General features: G+C 38.4%; 1 pseudogene; it reads left to right on the top strand.

The window, feature by feature from the left end:
* Positions 1–19,291: 19,291 nt before the first annotated feature.
* Positions 19,292–24,104, top strand: part of LOC139447430 (uncharacterized) — a 72,044-nt pseudogene continuing 67,231 nt past the window's right edge.

Below are 24,104 nucleotides of genomic sequence, written 5' to 3'. Positions count from 1 at the left end.
GTGAGCTTGTGACAAATGACAAAGATTCATAACAAGCTATGTACAATTAGTATTGATGTAGGCAAACATGACCATAAATATATGTCAAATATCTGAATACAGATATAAATTCCACTAATGATTGCAAATCATAAATACAAAAAAAAAAAATTAAGACAGGAATATGGTACCGAACATATTAGAGATAACAAACATTCAGTCATTACTTGGTTTAAGAGTGTCATTAGATCACAAGAAAATGAAATAGTCAGGTCATTAATTCTCTAACACAGAATACACTTACGCTGCATCACGACGACAGCCGGAGATTGCCGAGCGGTGACGGAAATAAAGCCGGGGAACAGAGTGGCACGAGACGTGACATGAACAAATATGACCCAGGGTGACAACCAATCTCGATTATTCGCTGAAACAGGTTTCATTTGGCGTAAAAGGCACAATAGTGTTGACAATTATATGAATGGATCACTGAAAATCAGTTTGTTTGTTTGTTTGTTCGTTGTTTAACGCCGCACTCAGCAATATTCCAGCTATATGACGGCGGTCTGTAAATAATAGAGTCTGGACCCGACAATCCAGTAATTGACATAATGAGCATGGATCTACTCAATTGGGATACAATGACATGCATCAACCAAGTCATGAAAATCAGTGATGACACCAGGTGTTCGCGAAAAAAATTAGCATGATCTGCCCTACCGGAAGCACCCACCACTTCAACTTTCAAAAAGTCCCTTTATGTCGGGAACTATTCCAGCAGCCCCAGCCTTTTGGCGTTTATATGTCACAACGCTTAAAGGATGTGTACAGTAAGCTAATAATTTGGGATTAAATCACTAAAAAGCATTTTAATACAAGTGTCTTATAGAAAATAACTCTAAAGGCATTTTTACTGACAAACAATGTTGTTAAAATGTCAGGAAAGTCCCGAGAGTTAATGATCTGAGTTGACCTGACGTCACAGTGGAGAGTTGACTTGCAGACGATCAGCGTTTCTGTATAGAGTTTGGCAGATTACTAGCAACGGCCATGACATCACCGGACAAACGTTGTATTTTGTGTGAAGCCCTTTTTTTGGTGACCCCCGCCGTGATATTGCTGGAATAGTGCTAAAAGCGGCGTAAAACCATACTCTCTCACTCACTCCTTTATAAATATTGAATGCTCTGTATTTTCTGTTTTTAGTTGTATCGAGTGGTATTAGGTACCCTCGACTTTAAGCCAAACGACAACCAAATCATATTATACAGGACACATGTGTCAGCAGTTAATCAATTCACTGATAACCTAAGTGCCCAGTTATCATTGTCTCGAAACTAGTGTCGGATCCTGTCCTTGTTTAACAAGGTTAAATCCTCCTTCAGGGACAGACAAAGAGAGATAACAAGAGTCTAAAGTCAACATTCTTTGCTGCACCCAAGTGTCTGCTGTGAGTCGCCTCTTTCGACAAGCATAGTCGCCTTTTACGGCAAGAATGAGTTGCTGAAGATCTATTCTACCCCGGGTCTATCTATCTATATATACACACACACATATGTTCACACATACATATAACACATACACTAACGTAGGCAGCCATACACATACCCGTATGATGCTTACGGACAGAGGCAGATATACCCTGTATTCATATATACGCATGCAGTTTATACACTAAAACAAATGTCGTAGTTAGTAATATATATTACTCAATGTTACAAGCGTCTCTAACCTACGAGCCCTGCTTTGTCTTAGAATGTTTAATGGAGACTAGATATGTTTCAGCTTCAGCTGACAACCAGACGTTTTTGATATAATAATACATTTTTTTTAAATCACTTTCCAACATTGTATATTTTGAGGCAAACAGCTTCTTTTTTCATAAGACTGAATCATGATGATTTGTTGTTATTATTTGCAGAGACAAGATAATTTTTAATGCCGAGTCAATGAGTTGATATTGATATATGCCAGGTTAGGAAATGCACCAGGAATAAATCGACGGGGTACGTACACGTGCACATAGTACTCATAAGGAGAATCAACGGAATCTTAGTGTGACAAGGTAATGCATTAACTGATAAGATTGCCTTTCACCCTACATGTCATCGAAAGCATTTCTTGCATGTGCTGTTTACAACATAGTACATTAAAGCAGGGGTTGTGAGTTATGAAACTATACTCGATGTGATAGTCTAACAGAAAACGTCAACGCCTGAGGATAATCAGTCTCGATCATCTGCCGAAAGGATTTCATTGGGCGTGAAGGGGGAATGTTGGTGAATATTTCACGAATGGCTCACTCAATACCAGCCATGACACAAAGTGTTCGCGAAAAGGTACGCATTTTCTGCTGTTCATACCCCATACTCACAAATAGCTCCCTGAGACTTCAAAGATGGAGATTCGTTATCTTGCCATATTGCAGCCAGAAAGGTATACAAATATATGTGTAAACAAAATGAAAATGATAATGATATAAAAAAAATTGACAGAATCTTTAAAACTGTATTTAGTATTTAGTATTTGATTTTCAGTGAAATCAATAAGAAGATGTTTTCGCTCTTGCCAGTGATATGCTGGATTTACCATTATCAAGAGAAGACATATCATATGCTATTCTTATGAACGACGATAAGTATTCAGGAAATGATGACTTGACACCAGGAAATATTCTCTTGTCATCTTACTTCCTTAGTTAGAGACATTCTCCAATTCAATTTTGGAAACATCATATTCTCAAAAAGAATAGACACTTTGTGTAATTATTAGCATACTAAAAAAAAACCATCAAATTATGTGAATATATTACATAGGCATAACACTCTTGCACCTCCTGCAAAATGCTATGTTTTATTTCAACCATAAATAAAAAAATGATATTTTCGTCTGAACTATAAGTTGGTTGGTTTGTTGTTTAACACCGCACTCAGCAATATTCCAGCTATATGACAGCGGTCTGTAGATAATCGAGTCTGGACCAGACAATCCAGTGATTAATATCATGAGCAGCAATCCACAGAATTGGGATCGATGATAGCGCCTGACCACCGATCCCGTTAGTCGCTTATTGCGACAAGCAAAATCGCCTTTTACGGCAAGCAGGGGTTGCTGAAGATCTATTCTACCCCTCATCTTCACGGGTCTCTTGATAATAAGAGCATTTTTTTTCTCCAAAGCATTTTATACAGTATGTTGTAGTAAACTATGGATTTTATTTCGTTTTCACAGGATAACTAAGAAAATGAAAATTCTATAATACTTATCAAGATATTAAAGCATGAGTTTGAAATAATGTTACATAAATAGAGATTCATGTAAGTGAGTTTCTCGTCAAATTCTTGATTAGTAAACTTGCCGAACTCTTTGCTGATAATATTATGTCCTCAAATTCAGTAAAATAACTACAAACATTAAATGAATTAAAATTATATTATAATAACTAGAAGAACGTTAAATACAGATAATACTAAGGTTATCATGTTCAGTAAAGGTATACACTTGCAATAAAATGAAAGCGACAAATACGCTCCATATTCATTAGACATCTCTTCCCCAAACAGAGTCGATTTACGATTCCGACTTTATCTTGAGCAAGCGTTTGTGAATCACTTTCAAATAGTGATGCTACCCAGTGTTCGCGAAAAGGTGAACATATGGCACAAGGCAAAATAGGGAATTGCGTCTGACATAACTTTCGTCACTGATGACTTAAATTTGCAAATGTCCGCCATATGTCTACCGTAAAACTTTTTAAAAGCTTTACTGAGGCATTGAATGTTAAAACCTTGATCAAAAAACTTCTGAGCCACATTTGCATGACGATGTTTGAAATCTAGAAAGAGCATGCTCAATTGTACCTTTAATGGCCAAAATACATGTACCTTGTTTTGACGTCGCCAATCGGGTTAGAAATTCTGATTCTTATGCATAAAGAAACAGATCAGCGAACTTGGTGCCCATAGGGGTACCTACTTCTTGCCTAAATGTCTTTCCTCCAAATGTTACATAGATGTTATCAATGATGAATTCAAGCATTTTGCATATTGTTTCTCAATGAACTACCGATAGCATTTGCATTCATTTTTGGCAAAATGACCTGAACACCTGAAGAGAGATATGTAACTATATCTATGGTCACCACGTTTTGTAACAAAACTCCATCAATCAAAGAATGAAGCTAAGCCTTAGGTTTCTCACGTGGGATAGTGTTATACGAAGTTACAAAATCAAATGTTTTAACAGAAGTGGACCTGGTTCTTTCCGAGATCGCAAAAAGTCAAGCAAATCCTTTGCGGTTTTTGAGAATCCACATGTTACTAATTCCACTTGTCTCAAATACCTTCTGTGAATGAATATAAAGAACGTCCTTTCTTGATTGTATTAAGGATTATGGTTATTCTTTGGGACAGGAATTTGGGAAAATGTGGTATTTCGGAAGCAAAACAAAGTAGAAACAGATGCTTCTTATAAATATTTGGGCTTTTTTTAAATTATTTATCATTGAAACAACAATACAGCGATTCAGTGGAAGAAAGTCGTGCTCATTCTTAAGATTTAATTAATATACATTAAATGTAATACACCCGTAAAGATCCGGGTTAGAATAGGTCTTCAGCAACCCATGCTTGTCGTAAGAGGTGACTAACGGGATCAGGTGGTCAGGTTCGCTGAATAGGTTGATGCATGTCATCGTATCCGAGTTGCGTGGATCGATGCTCATGATATCAATCACTGGATTTTCTCGTCCAGATTCGATTATTTACAGACCGCAATCATCCAACCGAGTGTGGTGTTAAACAACAAACAAACAAAATTAATGTAACGGCGCATGTAGAGTGTGGGCGTTTATCTTTATTTGTTTCCTATAAATAGCAATAAAACATACTGGTTAAATATTTAATATGACAAGTTACCAATTACCACAAAAATGGTACAATGTGATGTATGAAAAAATCACGGATCTAAAAACTGTGCTTATGATGTGTAACTTATCAATATATTTTTGTCATATAATGCCATGTCATTTTTAAAGTTACTTGTATCGTGGACGGCCTCTCCTCGTATTCAATGCAATACATGTACTATGGGCCTGTGGCCCTCCAGTATTGATATCAAATAGACTTTGACCCTCGTATGAAGATGACACGCAACAGGGTTTCTTTCCTGTGTGATACTTGTTTCAAAATCTTAGTATTCAGAATTGTGCATATTGAAACAATTATATGTGATTCATTTTAATTCTGGTTCGTCTAGTCATTTGAACGTACTTTAACATACGGCACACATCAACACAAGGAAAATCTTGAAATATGTGACATATCATCACACAGATAGCCAAGACATCAGTTATAAAATTACACGTGACCAAACATATGGTGAAAAGGACAAATCAAGGTGCCGGAAACTACTTGGATGTACAAATTGATGAAAACAGAACATTAATTACAAACAAATACAAGACATTCAGTTCTCTAATTGGCCGTCTTTCTGTTCCCTCTACAGTACATGTAAAACGTGTCTAAATGTACAAGTTCTATTGTTATATCACAATGACAGCTGGCATGTGATACACATAGAAACACACATAGTTAATATTTGGTTTCAATATAGATAACATGGAAATCAAGTATAAGTTTATGATGCAAATGCATATGCACCGATCAGCTTGGTGAGAGTTCATGTTGTTATCAACTGTGTCGCCACACAGATTAGAGAGTCTCTCTAATATCTGGTTTACCAAAGTGCATGTATCAGTGATAACACCATCGACACGGCAGTATTAATCAAACCACAATATAAAAGTACAGACACATGTAGATTTATCGATTGGGAAACACAATGCAAGTTGATTACAAATCAAACATTGATGTCAAAAAGAGTATTTGCGGACAACATTATCAAGGCCGGAATATCCCGGTGTTAACTGGTGTTAATTTATCAAACATTACCCGCAATTCATTCACAGCATTAAAATCACATATTTAAACTTTAGCATGATTCAATAAGAGAGGACAGCCATGACCCTTCACGCGTTGATTGTGTGACAGACTATTCCTGATATGGGCCATAGAACAAAAAAATAGTTCTCGCTGAAATCCGCGGATTGATAATTTCGCGAATTATTCTCAATTTATCCGTAGATGATTGACGAATTATTCTCTTTTTCTCCAAGATTATTCGAAACTTTGATCGTTATTTTGCGTGATAACAAAGGTTTGCTTTGTTATGTAGGACTATCATCATACGTGTGCAATTGACCTGTAGGCAGGGTTATCACCTTCGATTAGTTTACCAAAGGAAAGGAATATCATCAACTGGTGTATTTCAGAAGTAGGCAAAACGATCACCTGTTGGTGTAGTTCAGACCAGTAGGCATGAATGTGACCTGAATGTGTTGTTGATCAGCAGGCAGGAATATTACCTACGAGAATGTTTTGCAAATAGGCAGAAATATCATCTTTGAGTATTATATTTAAGTAAACAGAAATATCACCTACACGTGCAGTAGGCCAGTAGGCGGGCATTTCTCCGTGTAGTTGACAGTAGGCGATAAACATCATTTAGAGCAACTTTCTGTTATATCACTTTGTGTTTATGCAACGTTTTTATTTTTCATTTAATCAGTTGTCAACCTCTTCTGCGTATGCAATGCTGAACGTCTGCGTATTGCCTTAATGAGCTTTCATTGCATTCACTTGTATATTTGTGGTTATTCTGTGAGAGTATATACATTATCAACCATAAAAAAAAGAGGAGGTTTATGTCCAACAAAGAAAGTCAAACACGGTCAGAAAATAACTTAGATAGCCAATTTTAAGGTTATCGGGACTTTCAAACACTGGATTTTATCCGTTTCACATTCCATATGTTGGTTGCTACGAGTATTAAGTGCCCAAGAATGTGTATTATTTACCGCCCACTTCTTGGGTTTGAAATTGTTTCGCCGTTTAATCGAAAGAGACACTTTCCGAAATAACAATTAAACATTTGTTTCGTTGGTCTTTTGGTTTATCGATTAATTCCCCTATATCTAAAATCTCTTCAACTTCTCGCGAAGCGACAATCAGGGTCTTTCGTCACAGTCCATCATATTGGATATGACATGTGCTCCAACAACGATCACGTGAGCATGTATGAATAACAAGTGCATGCAGGGGGATGTTTGTGTTATTTTTGTATTATACACTGAACCGCAAAAGAAACGTCCCCCAAAGTAACATTGCATGAAAAGTTGTCATTTATATATATGGGTAATTTTTGTCAAAGTTTCTAAAATGTAACATTACCTTGTCCGGAAAAATGTAATTTGATGATAAAAAAACAAAGCAGATGACAAAAAAGAAACGATCGCCAAATGCATAACGGCAACGGCCATGGTAACTCGATTTCACTTGAGTTCCGTGCAAATTGAAATGCGTTCTCCCATTTCTTGCCTAATAAAAATCCACCAAGAGCGGATAACATTCATTCGTTATTGAATTGCTACCACATGCCAAGATTGACAAGAAATTAGCGACACCAAGCCCTCGGACGATTGCAAGCTGGACAAACCGCCCGGCAAGTATCATTTCAAGTCCACGTAAGGACCACATACAGGCTCCAGCAACGGTACCAGACCACCAACACTACAGATGACCGACCACGTAGTGGAAGACCAAGGGTCACCACCCGACGTCAGGATCGTCAGATTGGATCTTCAAGATCGCTTTGTAACTGCTGCGGAAACTGCTCGACAGACCATGGTGACACACCAACGGCACATTAGTGCGGACACCGTTCGTCGACGATTGACGAGCAGACACCTCCACTGTCACAGGCCACACCGAGGACCCATTCTGACACCACGTCATCGCCGGGACCGTTTTTAGTGGGCAACACAGCACCAGCATTGGCGCCACCAGTTAGGAAGAGTCCTCTTCTCAGACGAGAGCCGTTACTGCATCTTAACAGCAGAGTCTAGCGACGCCGTGGGGGACTTTATTTGGATGCTTGTGTTGTTGAGAGAGACTCGTGGGATGGTCCGAGCATCATGATGGCTGGAATTGGTCTTGCACAGAGGGTCGGCCCTGTGGTCTTCCAGAACATCGGTCCAAGGAGAGGCAATGGTGTCACAGCAGCTCGGTACATTGATCAAGTCTTGAGACCACACGCCATACCTCATTTGGCACGTCGACGCAGCCATGATAACGCCCGTGCTCACACTGCGAGAGCAACAAGAGACATCCTCCAGCAGAATGGCATCTGAACCATGCAGTGGCCTGCCCTCAGTCCCGATTTAAATCCCATTGATCATGAGCACCTCGGGGCGAGATTCAAACACGGCTGAATGACGTCCAACCAAGGCCAACAACTGCAGCTGAACTGTGTCAGGCGTTCCTTAGAGTGTGGGCTCAAGTGCCTTATGGCCTTCATCAACCGCCTCATCCATTCCATGTATCGACGTTGCACGACAGTCATCAATGCACATGGCGGACACACGAGATACTGTCTTGTCATGCCATTTACCCAGAGACTAGTGGTGTGTTGACACTTTAATTTCAACCTTGATGGTCAGTTTTGCCAAGTTTCATCTTTTTAATATGTCTCCAAGTATGTTTACAGTGTTTGGTCAAATAAGGTTTCAAATATATCTATCCATGGTGACGTTTCTTTTGCGGTTCAGTATATTAATATATCTTGCGTTTAAGAGAAGCGCTAGCGTTAACGTCGTATAGAAACATAGCGCATGTTTAGGTCACAGTAGTATTTTCATCGTTTTTTATAAACTATTTTACACCTCGTTTCTCGTTACATTTCTATTTACACCTCGTATGGTATCTGAAATAATGCCGTCGACCTCAGCATTAGATGTGATAGGTTATCACAGCTTATCCCTTAGTAACCGTTCATTATTTCAACCTTACATCAGAATATTTTCTGGAAGTGCAGTTGGCGAGAAAGACAGCAATATAATGTTTAAGTTTAGTTGACCAGTGGGCAGGAATATCATCTACGAGAGTATTTCTTAAAAAGACAGAAATATCACCTACAAGTATAGTTTATAAGTAAGCAGAAATATGGCCTAACAGTGTAGTAGTCCAGTGGACAGTAATATCCCCTACAATTGTAGTTTATAAGTAAGCAGAAATATGGCCCAACAGTGTAGTAGGCCAGTTGACAGTAATATCACCTACAAGTGTAGTTTATATGTAAGCAGAAATATGGCCCAACAGTGTAGTAGGCCAGTGGACAGTAATATCACCTACAAGTGTAGTTCATATGTAAGCAGAAATATGGCCTAACAGTGTAGTAGGCCAGTGGACAGTAATATCACCTACAAGTGTAGTTTATATGTAAGCAGAAATATGGCCCAACAGTGTAGCAGGCCAGTGGACAGTAATATCACCTACAAGTGTAGTTTATATGTAAGCAGAAATATGGCCCAACAGTTTAGTAGGCCAGTTGACAGTAATATCACCTACAAGTGTAGTTTATATGTAAGCAGAAATATGGCCCAACAGTGTAGTAGGGCAGTGGACAGTAATATCACCTACAATTGTAGTTTATAAGTAAACAGAAATATGGCCCAACAGTGTAGTAGGCCAGTTGACAGTAATATCCCCTACAAGTGTAGTTTATATGTAAGCAGAAATATGGCCCAACAGTGTAGTAGGCCAGTGGACAGTAATATCACCTACAAGTGTAGTTTATATGTAAGCAGAAATATGGCCCAACAGTGTAGTAGGCCAGTGGACAGTAATATCACCTACAAGTGTAGTTTATATGTAAGCATAAATATGGCCCAACAGTGTAGTAGGGCAGTGGACAGTAATATCACCTACAAGTGTAGTTTATATGTAAGCAGAAATATGGCCTAACAGTGTAGTAGGCCAGTTGACAGTAATATCCCCTACAAGTGTAGTTTATATGTAAGCAGAAATATGGCCCAACAGTGTAGTAGGGCAGTGGACAGTAATATCACCTACAAGTGTAGTTTATATGTAAGCAGAAATATGGCCCAACAGTGTAGTAGGGCAGTGGACAGTAATATCACCTACAATTGTAGTTTATAAGTAAGCAGAAATATGGCCCAACAGTGTAGTAGGCCAGTTGACAGTAATATCACCTACAAGTCGGTTGTGTTCCCCTCCTTGCTAGTCTGTTTCTTTATACATATGACTCGGAATTTCTGCTTGGATTGACAAATCAAAACAAGGGAATTTGACAAAGAAGTTTAACTTATAAACTTAATAAGCTTTAGATACTGATGGGGGCGGTGGGGTAGCCTAGTTGTTAAAGCGTTCGCTCCACATGCCAAAGACCCGGATTCGATTCCCGACATGGGTACAATGTGTGAACCCATTTCTTGTGTCCCCCGCCGTGACATTGCTGAAATATTGGTACAATGGCATAAAAATATGCTCATTCATTCATTCAGATATTGCTGATCTGATTCGATCAATAACGGTCAAATGACCACTTGTTTCCACTGAATTACCCTTCTGAACTTGAAATATAGAAGGTACCCATAAACCCGCGTCATCCGTTTCATCTGTGACAATCAACTATCCCCAGGTGTGTATGGGTGGCGGCATAACTGCACCTTTCAGTCGTCAACTTCGTGTCTATATTTCACAACGTTTGAAATACAATCGAGAATGCTCTTTCGTCGACAATTTAAAGATTGTCGAATGACTCTTGCGCTAAAGTTGTTGGATCAGGGTGACACCATTCATTTAAAGTCGTAGTGACCCTTTCAAATAGTGTTACGGTGGACGTTTCTTGGACATTTCCAATTTCCCGCCTGATTTACATCCATCCCAACAGTCTATATGCTCATGTCAATTTTTGCCAATGTAAGGGCTTCATTAGTTAATTAACAGAAAGATGCTGGAGTAAACAATAGTCTGCTACACAGACGTCCTAAAGGCCTTCCCATGACATGACGGGTTGTGTGGTAGCCTAGTTGTTGAAGCGTAAGACGTTGAAGACCCAGGTTTGATTCCCGACGTGGGTTCATTGTGTGAAGCTCATTTCTGGTGTTCCCCGCGCTGACATTCCTGGATTATTGCTAAGAGCGGCGTAATACCATACCCCATCACTCACTCATAACAAAGACAAAAAGCAGAGTGCTTAAATGTGCGCTCATAAACAAAACACTACATTAATAAATTGTTGTAGTGCGGTCTAAACTTTGCAGTCAACATAATATTTATATCAGTGTTTTTTCAGAGGGTGGGAAACTCAAAATTAATCTTGTGACATGTGTGCCCTTTGGACGATATTGTTACTGAGATATCACACATGTCTGCTCAGTCTGCTCCTCTTCACGTTGTGACACACGCAACAACGTGACTGAAGTTTTCCCGCTATCTACATTCCAGCTTTATCATCATGGTCTACTTCAGATAAACAGACAGACCGTCAGTAATAAACAGGCCCAGCATATATGTTCTCTTATGCATAGCATGTCATCAGCTGACAAATTGTCACAACTGGAACAAGACAAAAAGTTAGCAGGGATAACTTATACCCCCGACCTCGACTCACAACATATTTCTAAGTTCAAAACATGAAAAACAACAGACAATCCACTTATCGAAATCAAACTACATCTCTCCTATTGGTATAAAAATTGTACATCGCAATTGTAAAAGAATCCATTGTTATGAAGTTATAGGTCGCACAAATGTGAAAATAAAATTATTCTAAGTAAATATGAAAAATAGCTCTATTTCTTCAGAAAATCCATATATTGAAGATAAAATTCGCACTGCACCTCTTCTATTAGTATTCACAACTTAATTCACGTCATATTGTTTCAGAAAAGACACAAATCAAAATCAAACTTTGTACTGTAACTTTTCTATTGGTATGGAAACGGTTCACAAATTTTAAAAGAATCCATGAAGTAGTTTTCTAGCAATAGGTCACACTAATGTTAAAGGGGTGTCAGAATTTAGACGGATTTACGTTTTTCTCATCAATTTATATTGTGTTACTTCATTGAAATTGGAATTTCAGTTTTTGTGGTTGAACTGTTGGCAGTTGTAATTTCCGAATCGACATGTTGAAATACAAATGGAGTGCATTCATTGATGGTATACAATGTTTCAAACTATCACATTATGAACAATTGATGAACAATCATATCATTATTTATGTTCAACAAATAGTTTCTGTTTTATTACGTGTAGTTAAAACCTTGAATATGCTGTGTAATAAATTATTTCATATGGTAATTTATTCTAACTGTATTACATTCACGTAATTAATACTGAGCAGATTTAAAACGCAAGGACATTATGAGATTGATTAGAGTAGGAGTAGAAATGTAATCATACTTATGCGCATCCACTTTTCTCTTAGTGGTGTCTCACTTGACCGATTTGTAGCCTGTCCTAGATTTGACATGATCTGTCTCTATTCCCTCACCGTAGAGGGTGATGTTTACAGTGGTAACATAAAACACACACCAAAACAATGTCACTTATCGTGGTACCATGGAATAAAATCTAGCATAAATTCGTACAAATTATTATGACAACCTTATGATATATTGTAAAGAAACAACGCTTTCATCAATATCAAAATTCTAGCTTCAAGACGGAATATTTCGTATTTTGGTATATTATGCTAAGTTATGTTATCAGTATATGATCATCCTTTATTTTGAAGGAATCTTTAGTTCAGTCATAATTTGGAATTTATCTAGATGTATCAATAATCCTTGCCTATCGTCAGTGGTTAGTGTACATGATTGGCATTCGTACTTTTGTGAACCTATGTTTCAAAGCGTACAAAACCTAAGCAATGAGAACCGAAGCTGATGTGAGGTAAGTGGGAGGCGATGGAATGAACCAAAATGAGTAATGTAATTTAATGTTTCAAACAAAGAAACATCTCATTAATATACTGTCTGCATAATGATTATGTATTCAGTTGTACGTTGTTTTATGTTAATGTTTGTGTTTTGTCGCTCTCTACCACAATACAGAACAATTGGTCCTGTATTGTCGTGACCTAGCTGAAACTTAAAGTGAGAAGCACCCCGAATTCGGTGTCAGGCTCAGCTGCAGTTATAGTAAAAGACACATAATTAGCGGTCCTCAGCTGTATTTAAATTTCTATCCCATGATATGTTCAAGTTGTACAGATATCAGCATGTTTCCAAAATGTTACATTGAAACAATAAAAGAAGTTGAAATCAATGTGAGCGCATTTTTTATTTCACTTGTGCTCCTAAATCCCTGTGTGTAGTTTTTTCATGACGAGGGGAAAAACAATCCTGGTTTTTCATCATGAAAATGTCCAACTGTCGCTTACATGATATTCTTCAAAATCATCTAAAGCTTGCAAGCTTGCAGTCTGATTTCCCGGCGACGAACCTACATCAAGGGAATACTGTAGTCAATCACAGATTTCTACAAACCCCGAAACAAGCATATGCACGTGTTGCACGAGCAGTACCTTATTTTATAAAACGGTTGTAGGCATTGAGTATAAAGAGAAACAAGTCATTCGCGCCGACTTTGTACACGGATGTGCAATCGTGAACCCGAGGACTTGGCCGAGCTCCAAGACACATAGAGGGCAAGTTACAACACTTTATCGTCTCGCCTTTGGTCTCGCAACCTTATCTAAATAACGTAATGTCACTCCTCCTGTGTATTCCTTCTCTATTTTACGCAGAATATCTTTCCAATATTTTCCAAACAAAGATGCACATTGTTTTTTACTTACCGAAACAAAGGCCTGTTATTTCTTGTCCATCATTGGTAAGTAGCTAATATCTGCATAGACAGCATGTTAACCACCGTGTAAGTAGTGTGGATTAATTCATAATAACATATTATACACTAGGTACTGGTCACTCGACACAAACGAATATATCATATGTTAACAAAACGTCGTTTGTCCAACCGCTACGTAAGTATACAAGTGGAATACGTATCGCAACACCCACATATGGTTATGCTCATTGGTCCTTTGGTATTGATACATTTATGATCTCTGTTTGGAGGGTAATATTGACCTTTTCTGCACACCATATATATAATGTCCTGGCCTACACCTTTGAGGATCACAGGACTGCAGCATGAGCAATCCGTGCCCCCTCACGTGGTACAACGTTAAACAGCAATTGATGTCTGTCTTAATAATTCACGATCGTGACTCCTCAAATGACACTAATTATTGGAATTCGGAATGCCGGTATGTGACGCTGTGCTGATGAGATTGTCTACGTCAAGAGACGCTGCACTGGCCTGCCAGGAATTCAGATCTTCATCAAATTGATAATGTTTGGGATATTATCGGTCGCAAAGTGCAACAGCAGAATCCCCATGTGCAAAATCTTGACGAATTGGACTATACCCTGCACTAGGAATGGGACAGATTACCTCGGCGTCATATTCAACGTCTCGTACAGTCAGTGTGGAGGAGGGTTCGTGTTGTTATCCTGAGCAGCGAGGGTTAACCCGATATTGACACTGTGTACTGGATTGGGTGTCAGAACCATGATTGTAACAGGACTTGTAAATGTCACACGGCCATACAAATGATAATGCGTCTTTTTTCTGACCTGTATTGCTCTTTACATAAATGTATGGGGATAACTTTGATGAGTTCGTGTTTATCTTTCATTTCCATATCTCCATGGAGTTTAATTTATGCAGATGGTGCATTAAATTGACGCATGAATTCGCACATTTTATAGTGAAGTAACATAGTAATAGTATGAAAATGTGGGACTTTATTTCCAGGTGTATATGTTGCCCAAAAAGTTGATAACGCTAACCTTCTTTGCCTGCTTGCGGGGCACCCAGACGACAGCTAGACTGCTAGTCTGGTTAGACTTTGGACAGTGAGGTATTCACCGTATGAATCTCAGATTCGCCCTTATTATGATTCTTAATTACGGTGCTATGCCCGTGCTCGGGGGTTTCATCAGAGGGGAAAAAATCATCACTGCAGGCCTAATCTCACATTGCAATGCTTGAAATACTGTTCAAAGGCCTTAAACTCATTTCCAGTACATTAATATAAGGGTCTATATAGAAGGCGCGTTTGTCATCACCCAGAAGTATTAACTTTAATGCATAACAAACAAGTAATTATCATACTCGCATGTTAGAAAATCGTCGTTTGTCAAAGTCCGCTTGACATGCGGATTTTCTCATTACAAACACAACCAGTGTCCCTGTTAATCAAAGCGTGACATTGGAACAACGCGACAGTTTGACCAATTGTCTCAATGTCACGATTTGAAAAATGTTTGTGTTTTTTACCCAAGGGTTTTTACCCAAACAATGCAATATTGCAAATAAAAGATCGTTATAAGTGAATTAATCTGCACATGCGTAGAATGGCCTCTTGAAGAGCCAATGATTCTAAAACCAGAGTACCAATAGGAATAAGGGTTGGCTTTCCCAGAATGAAAAACTAATATTTGTTTCTTTACACGTTATTCAATATATCATTATTGTCCGTGTCCTTTTCATTACAACTGGAAACTCTTTCTGCTTCATTTGATTTTGTCCTTCCAAAACTGTTTCGAATCAATGAGGGGGCATGGTAGACCCCATCGTCTTAATAAGGCGCAGTTCTTTGCGCACGGTTGCGTCCTCTAGGCGTGACACAAAAGTGTGATCGTGTGTTCGAATCCCACCTTCACTTTGGACTTTCATCCCACATCAGGTTGACATGCTGTAAATAACTGAAATGGTGTTCAAACTTACATTAAACCAAATTTGTCAAAGATTTACAAATGATATTGGTCTGGTTAACAACACGGTTGCATAGGTTGGAGGACAGCCACGTACTTTCGTACATTTTGTGATCAAGGCGTCTCTTCCCATGTCACGTAGGTACGATATATTGTCCTGTGGGCTCTATTCTTTTCATTACTATTGCATTTCTTGTCATTGTAGGCCCAGCTCACAATTATCAGCTTGGTGATAAGATGTCTATGCATTTACTGGCTGTGTATCACATGATGTGTTCACCTGGTTGTAGTTCAATGTATAAAAAGTCAGTATCACGTTACCCATGGCGCAGTTTGACAGACACCTCCGTGCAGTGCCTCGATATGAGCTTATATTAACAGTAAGTTCGTCTCCCTCTCTCAATTTGTGAAATGTAACCAGGGATGCCCATGTGTCATGATACTATGTGACTATTGTGGAGATGAAATAACCCTAGACTCACAACGTGTAACTGTGTATGACAAGGATATGGACGTGCGCTACGTGACACAACAGGATTGTATACCAGTGGGCTATGAATGTGTCACTGTATGTGTCAAAGGTGACAAAATCATCTATCTCAATAAGGGGAGCTTATTACCTAAAGGCTTTGAATGTGTAACTGTTTCTGTCAGAGATCGGGTCATACAGTATGCAAGGAGAGAAAACTTAATACCGGAAGGTTTTGAAAAAGTCACTGTGTACACCAGGAATGCGGACATAAGATATGCAAGAAAAGGGGACATCCCACCAACAGGGTTTGATCATGTTTCTGTCTATGCAAAGAATGAAGAAATAAAGTATGTGAAAGAAGGTCAGCATATCCCTGTAGGTTATGAACACGTGACTGTCTATGTCAAAACCGAAGACATACTATATACAAGGCAAGGAGAGCTGGAACCGACAGGGTCTGAACCCGCAGACGTTTATGTGAAAGACAAGGACATAACACAGGCACAGTGTCTACAAGTGAAAGAAGTATTTCACACAGAGTGTCTGGAGTGAGTATTGCATTTCAACATTGTATATGCACAATGTGCAATGACGTGTTAGTAGTTGCTGTGTTTTCTGAAGGTTTGGTTAATTTGTTGGTCACGTGGTTTGGGTGTACAAGTCTTCAAATCCTTACTCCTTTGAAACTACTGAATTAAATGTTTCCGAACTTGACTTGTCTCCATAGATAGCACATCAAAACCTGCTAATCGCTTTGTGATATCTTTTTGTGTTGTGCCCATATTTGATTTCCACTTTGATAATTTGTTTTCTCATAAATTTTACTATAAAGATCATATCCTGTAAGGTTCTTCACAGAAAGTATTGAAAGTACCCCATCATTTGTTCATGATTGCATGTTAAAAGTAACCCCGCTTGGCAGTTATATTTGATGTTTTGTTTAGTACTGTCCAGTACAAATACTGAAAGAAGCGTCTCATGTATATACGATTAATCCCCGTTTACTGGCTATCCAGAGACCCAAGAGCAATACCCAGTCTTGTCGCATATGTTTTCAGTATTGTGCATACAACCCTTGAAGATGAGGGTTAGAATTTGTCTTCAGCAGCCCATGCTTGTCTTAAGATGAGACTGTGCTTGTCGTAAGAGGTGACCAACGGGATTGTGTGGTCAGGCTCGCTGACTTGGTTGATGCATGTCTTCGTTTCCCAATTGCCAATTGCTGCGGTGACTTACTTTTGATAGCGTTGGTACAAGAAACACTTTTGAGGATTCGGACATGGTCGAGGTCTTGCGCTACCTAGGCCGCGAAGATGGTGCTCCTGGCTCTGGTGTGCCCATCTCAACTCAACCCCAGTTGGAGCCTTTCCCAAGCGGGGCTGGGGTTTCCGTCTGCGCCGTGCACTACACAAGCCGAGTCGGCGAGCCCGTCTCAAACCGAGGTGGTGCTCCTGACTCACGCGCGCCCGTCTCAACCCAAGCCGAGTCGACAAGCCCTTCATATTAGTAGCGCGTGGGGTTCCCGTCTTTGGCAGCTTTTGAGTGTCCGCTCATTCGCTCAGCGCTAGTGGTATTAAAACTATCGTTTTTTGGGTCGTCTACGGCCACACCATTGTGAAACACCGCTTCTCATCCGCTCAGTTGCCCGATAATGTTCAAATTGTGTAGACAGTTGAGTTCCAGATACCAAAGTCCATGTCGGAAACAAGTAATCTTCAAAAACATATCTTGCCCTATTTCTCCGCAACCGGTCATGAATTTGATTTTATTTCGCAGTGACAATGTCTCACAAAGGGTGCCTATCTTTTGGCCTTGGTGGCCTTGGTACAAGCAAACCAATTGAGGATTCGACCATTCCGTCACACGTCAGTTTCGTAGCGACCCCTTCGTTTTGATGGCATTGGTACAAGCAAACCGTATTAGGATTCGAATATGGACGAATACTGTTGAGTATGTTTAAGCGCGTGTGTTACTTGGTACCCAAAATTGTTATCTTCGTCTATATTTTATTTGCATTAATTCTGAGAATTGTGTCATTTCAGGAAACATATTCCAAGGCGTAATGAGGCAGCTCGTAAGTTCCTAATTGTCTCTCCAAGATCCAATGTCCTGGCAACTGGCATCCATGTGAAGTATCTATTTGGGGTAGGGAAGGCAAAACAAGATAATTCAAAAGAGAAAAAGGAGAAGAGAGATTGTAAAGCAGCGGAGTTACTGAGAAAAGTATCAGCTCTGCGCAACTCAAAATCTGGATATATACTGATTCATTTTGTTGGTCTCGCACCTGGAGATTCTTTCACTGGCGCATTTGATGAGTTTGCGGACCCAAAACTTCACAATTTGATTCAAGATGGAAAACAGTTCTGTGATGTTTACAGGAAAGTGACATTAAACAGTCATTGTGCTTGTAGGGATTTTGGCGACTTCCTTGTTCTCTATGTTGGAGCTGCTGCTACTGTGACAACTTCCAGATTCAATACCAAGACAACATTTGATGACTGCATTATTGACATTCCTGCAGAAACGCTCAAGACATTTGTTAGAGAAAGGAAAACCTTCAAAGAAACATTCCATACAATTCCTGGTGTGACTAATGCAGATGATCTTCTGAATGTTCGTGAAAACAGATCACTTCAATTGAAAAGTAACTTTGAACAAAAGGAAGCATTTGCAGAGTATATTATCAAGAATCTCAAACTTGCAGAATACATAAGCGCATTTACTAAAACTGAATGTGGTGGTTCTTATCTCTATGGTGTCCATGAGGAAAATTGTTTTCCGGAGGGATATGGTTATGAAACTAAAGTAATCCGCATCCAGCCTGTTGTTCTGACGGACAGAACTGCATTCAAGGACACGTTAGAGGATAACATTGGGAATACTGTTCTCGTCTGTGACTATGATGGAAACGAAGTATCTGTCAAAGATGAGATTATATTCCAAGTTCACTTTATTCCTTGCACACCAGCAGAGGAAGAAGTTTATCTGAGAGAAAACTGTGAATCTGTAAATCACAGACATGGTGATGTAGATCAAGTAGTTGTTCATGTTTCAGTCAGACCAGTGAGCGGGATAGTGTTCTATGACAAACAAGGACCACTTGCATATCGATATGACAAACAATTCAAATTGATCACACGGATTAATATCAAGGATTGGGTACGTGCTCTCACAAAACGATCGGAAACACCGGAGTGAACTGATATATAACAAACAACGGTAAGTTGCCAGTGTCACCTAAATCAAATTCATATCTTTTGTGGATTCCTTTTGAGTTACCAACTCTGTTTCCAGTTTGGAAAATCATCTTTGCTTCATGTTGTTTAACCTAAATCATAATTAATATTGATCGTTATATTTACATATCGTTATATTTAAACCGAAATTATTATTTGACACACAAATTGTTGTACCTAAAGATATGTATATGGCGTGTTTGTGACGACCGTAACATTTCGTCGGCCAGAACCAGAATGTCCCATCTTTACTTTTAAAAGATTTGAGCAAATCGCATTTCAAAGTTTGAAGTACTATATGAAGTAACTTAACCAACAATAAGTATTTTTTTCACTTAAAACAGACGAATACCGATTCTTTGATATGCTGTTAAAGACAATTAACCTCCTTCTTCTTGTTTGAAGATAACTGTTATTTTTGGTAATAATACCGCAAATCTTGGTCATTTGTTTAAGATTCATACTGTTCTATCGTCATTTTTATTCCATTAATCATCATAACAGATCAAACTTGCCTCTCCTTGTGTACAATACGAATTGCTCGTGTTTTAACTATAAGGAAGTTGTTATCCAATTACAATTTGATTCACCAGAGTAAATTTACAAACAATTTCTTCTTTTAAAGATTACTGCAGAAAATGATATTTTTATTCTATACACTAAACTGCTGAAAGAGAGCACAAATATTTTAAAAGTTAAACATAACTTATGGCAGGCAAATTGAGAAAAAATCATAATCGGAGACTTCAAATGGGTCATATATCGACTTCTGAGAATGCTTAGATAAAATTTGTTTCGTCAGGGTCGTGATGGAGATTTCTTATAATTATCGATATATTTTTGTCGCTTTAATAAATTTGTATTTGACATGTATCAAGTTATGCAACTTTTTCTAAATCTGGTAATTATGGTTCATATTTGGAGTAGTAAAAAAGTGTTTAAATGTTAGGTTTAAGTTGTTATGTATCCCGACTTATATTGCCCAAAGCAATGTTATTTGCTTATGAAGATTTCGTTGGGTTACATGCATGTGATGTACTATGTGATGTAAGGTTTGGGTTTAATTTCAATCCGGGGATATTTCAAACTTTATGATCAAGCATAGATTAGAAAATTTAGGAAAGATAAACATTTTGGGAAAATGAATCAACACAGATGGGAAATATTAATTGAATGATAGCTATGGAATATTATTCAGGAAACATTAATATTTGGGAACTTACAATGAGCCTCTGCATGCTCAGTGAGTGAGTGTGTTGCCACTTTGAACATAATTTCAATAATATCGTGGCATATACGCTTCATGTGAGGAAGGTTTTAGTGAAACCCGCGTGAACTACTATAGTGCTGACGCAACCAGAAATAGAATAAGGGCTAATCATGGATTCGGACCCACGATGACAAATTGTAGGCACGCATAAGAGTCGCAACGTTGCACAGACTCGTGTAACTTTCAAAAGTAATAAAGGAAGTGATTTTTTAATGTGTACACTGTGTGAATCACGTTTGTATTTTATTGAACCGCTTTGCGACATAAGGTAAATTACATCACACAGCACCAAAGTTAGATGATCATAGGTAGATTCGTTAAATGATTGAATTCTAATGATATATCTGTTTCTTTGCTAAATGCGATAAGTATGCTCATAAAGGTAAATCTACTGTTATGTTCTTTTCCTTGATCTGCCTTGCCAAATTATTGTAGCATAATTTTACACAGGCTGATAACAAATCTATCCTTTCATAAAACAAAATATTCTTATGCTGTACTAATGTTCTGTTAAGCGAGAATATATTGTAATACTTGTCGATGGAAATGTTTGTTTTATAATATTCTTGATGTCTCGATGTTTAATCATTTCAGGCAGCATGTGGAAGCTACTAGTAAGTGCATATATATTTGTTACAACATTTAAGAAAACATCTATACAAGATCGGGGAAATATTATTGATATTTACTATAATTCTATACAGTTGTCAAGATTAACATTATTTTATCTGTAAATCACAAGATGTTTCCCTAAAGAGTTTTTTATGTCACAGTCATCAATGATCGATAAAGCTGTACCAGTTTCATTTCACATTATCAGTGCAAGCTTCACGTTTCATTTCATGTTCAAGCAAAATATCGCAAAGGAGGATGAGCATATTCTATGTCTGGGGACAAACGACTTTTTTCGTCCGGGCCTAAAACAGATTGGAAACAGTCTCTATGAAATAAGAAGTTACTTCATTCAAAAAGGTAACAAACGTAATCATTTGACGGACTGACTTCAATAAATTTTAACAAAGCATATAATTTATACCAAGGACATGTTGAGGTCATTTATAGATACATTTTAGTCAAATCTTCGAAAGACACCAAAACGCTTTGCCCCTTAAAACTTTTAATAATGCCCTTAACATACACAAAAACATCAGGTAAGTTATTCGGTTCATTTGATCGATGTATAAAATCATACAAATTGCAACTATATTTTGATCTTCTGTATCATAATGTGTCACATAATTGGCATACGGCCATTGTACGTGCGATGGACAAGCTTTCAAAGAACTGTATATTTGTATATTTTCAGATGGTCAGAATACTGTGCCAACGGTCCTAAGAACCCCTTTAGCACAAGTGAAAGAACGACTCATTGAACACATAGAAAATCACGCTTTCGACTTTGTATTTGATCCTCTGACCAGTGAAGTGGTAGACTTTCCAAACCCAAAGGCTGGACCATGCTTTATGTTCTTAGCCCATTCCTTATCAGTAGTACTAGATTTCCCCACGTCACCCCGTCCAAGCCACACGGTATGCGATATATTCCTGGCACTACCTACACAACCTGTGATAGTTTTGTCACTGGTTGATGGAGATGCAGAGTCTCCTGAAGCAGTGATGTACAATACATCAGTGGCCAGAGGAGTGATAGAGACACTCAGCAGATTCACGGATGAAGATGTCAACTCCATACATGGAGTCATTCATACGTCAATCCTCGAGGACGCTGCCTCATTTGAGACTCGACTGAAAAAGTTGGCAATTGATTCTTCACGTTTTGTCACAAGCGATTCTTTGGTAATGACACCTGGCAGATATGAGAAAGTCCTCACTGCTTTCTGGGCTGGTGTTGCTGAAACAAAATCGGTGCTTAAACATACTGGTGACACTGATGGTGATTGTCTGAGATTTCGAACCAAAGAACAATGTGTCATTCTGGTGGAGAACATAAACAATAAGGATGTCCAGGTGAAGTGTGCCCCTGGAAGTGGAGCCACGACGTTGATGCTGGAGGTGGCCAGGAGACTCAACCGACAGGGGGACACTCTGCTGGTGTGTAGGTCACGGGAGGAGAGGGACAGACTCAGGTTTGTATTAAGATATAGCAAATGTAGACTGTATTGAGTCGGTGTACTTAATGTTTGTTGCCATCAGTAACATTAGTAGTCGTATTAAGTTAGGTAACACCATAAAGCAATAGAATTACTTTCGTAAATGAGTCTGCAGGAAGAAGCCTTAACTTAAAGCCTTAATGATTGTTTGAAACCATCACTTGATATGAGTTCAGTTTTGTAAAAACGTGTTTCCAGGTCGGTGTACCCATCAGCTGTAGCAGCAGAGGATCTCAGTACGGTTGACCTGTCCTCCTGTGTGTATATCGTGGATGAAACCAACACAGTCATGACACACGCAAGCAGTCGGAAGTGGCGATTTGGAACCTGTAAGTATATTTATATATGACAATAAATTCAGCACTCTGTAGTCAAAACCAGACTCTTTGTCGTTATTACATATACTTCCTTGTTAGATTATGAATGTTATTTTTAATCTGACAAATTTGATGAAAGAAAGAGAAAAAAATTAAATAACATAGCATTTCTTAAGTACTGTTGATACAAAAACTCATTCTGTGTGCAGCTAACAGCTTATAGTTTGTTGACGACTTGCATGTTGTTCATTTCAGATGTAACTGATATTAAGGAACTGACGTCCCAAATATTTGAGGCAGAAAGAGTAATGTATATTGTAACACTAACCATATCATGGCAGGGTTTAGAGGTGTGAATGTTTCGATTGAGACAGGTATTTTCTTCACATATATTTTGAGTCGTCATTTCCGTGGGGAGTTTGTTTCCTGGGCAGGATTGCCAAACACTCATAACCAATGAGACTACAACATGTAATGAGAACACTTAAATAACAACTAGCTGCTATTAATACCAGTCAGTCGTATCAATACCCTACAGGGATAAGAATATATTCATTGAATAGCCATTACTGGTTCCCTCGAAGCCGTTTGTTCCAGAGTTGCTGATTATTAACAAAGTTTTCATTTTATGTTTGCAGGAAACAGAAGGGATAGAGAAACAAATAGATGTTTTGTCTGATGGTAAATGTTTATTACAAAGTCACGATAAATAATGAAGTGAAATAGAATAAAGCTATTTCGTGATGATGATGATGATGATGATGATGATGATGATGATGATGATGATTAAGATAGAGTAAATAACGTCGAGAGAGATGTGCCAATAACAACGCAAACAAGCCTCATGATACGACTCTCAGCTTCATAGTTTGTACCTATTATATATGCTTTAGGGTTTAAGTAATTTTGCTTTTTTTTTCAAAAACATTTCAGATGCTTGGAAGAAACAGATTGAATATCTCCTCAGGGATTTCAGTGTGCTGAAAATATTTAGTTACAAACTGGGACAA

Source organism: Haliotis cracherodii, unplaced genomic scaffold (genome assembly GCF_022045235.1).
Source record: "Haliotis cracherodii isolate W230 unplaced genomic scaffold, xgHalCrac1.p SCAF_7, whole genome shotgun sequence".
NCBI classification, from domain to species: Eukaryota; Metazoa; Mollusca; class Gastropoda; order Lepetellida; family Haliotidae; genus Haliotis; species Haliotis cracherodii.
The sequence above is the reverse complement of the archived record's forward strand: the minus strand, read 5'-3'. Positions and strand labels throughout refer to the sequence as shown.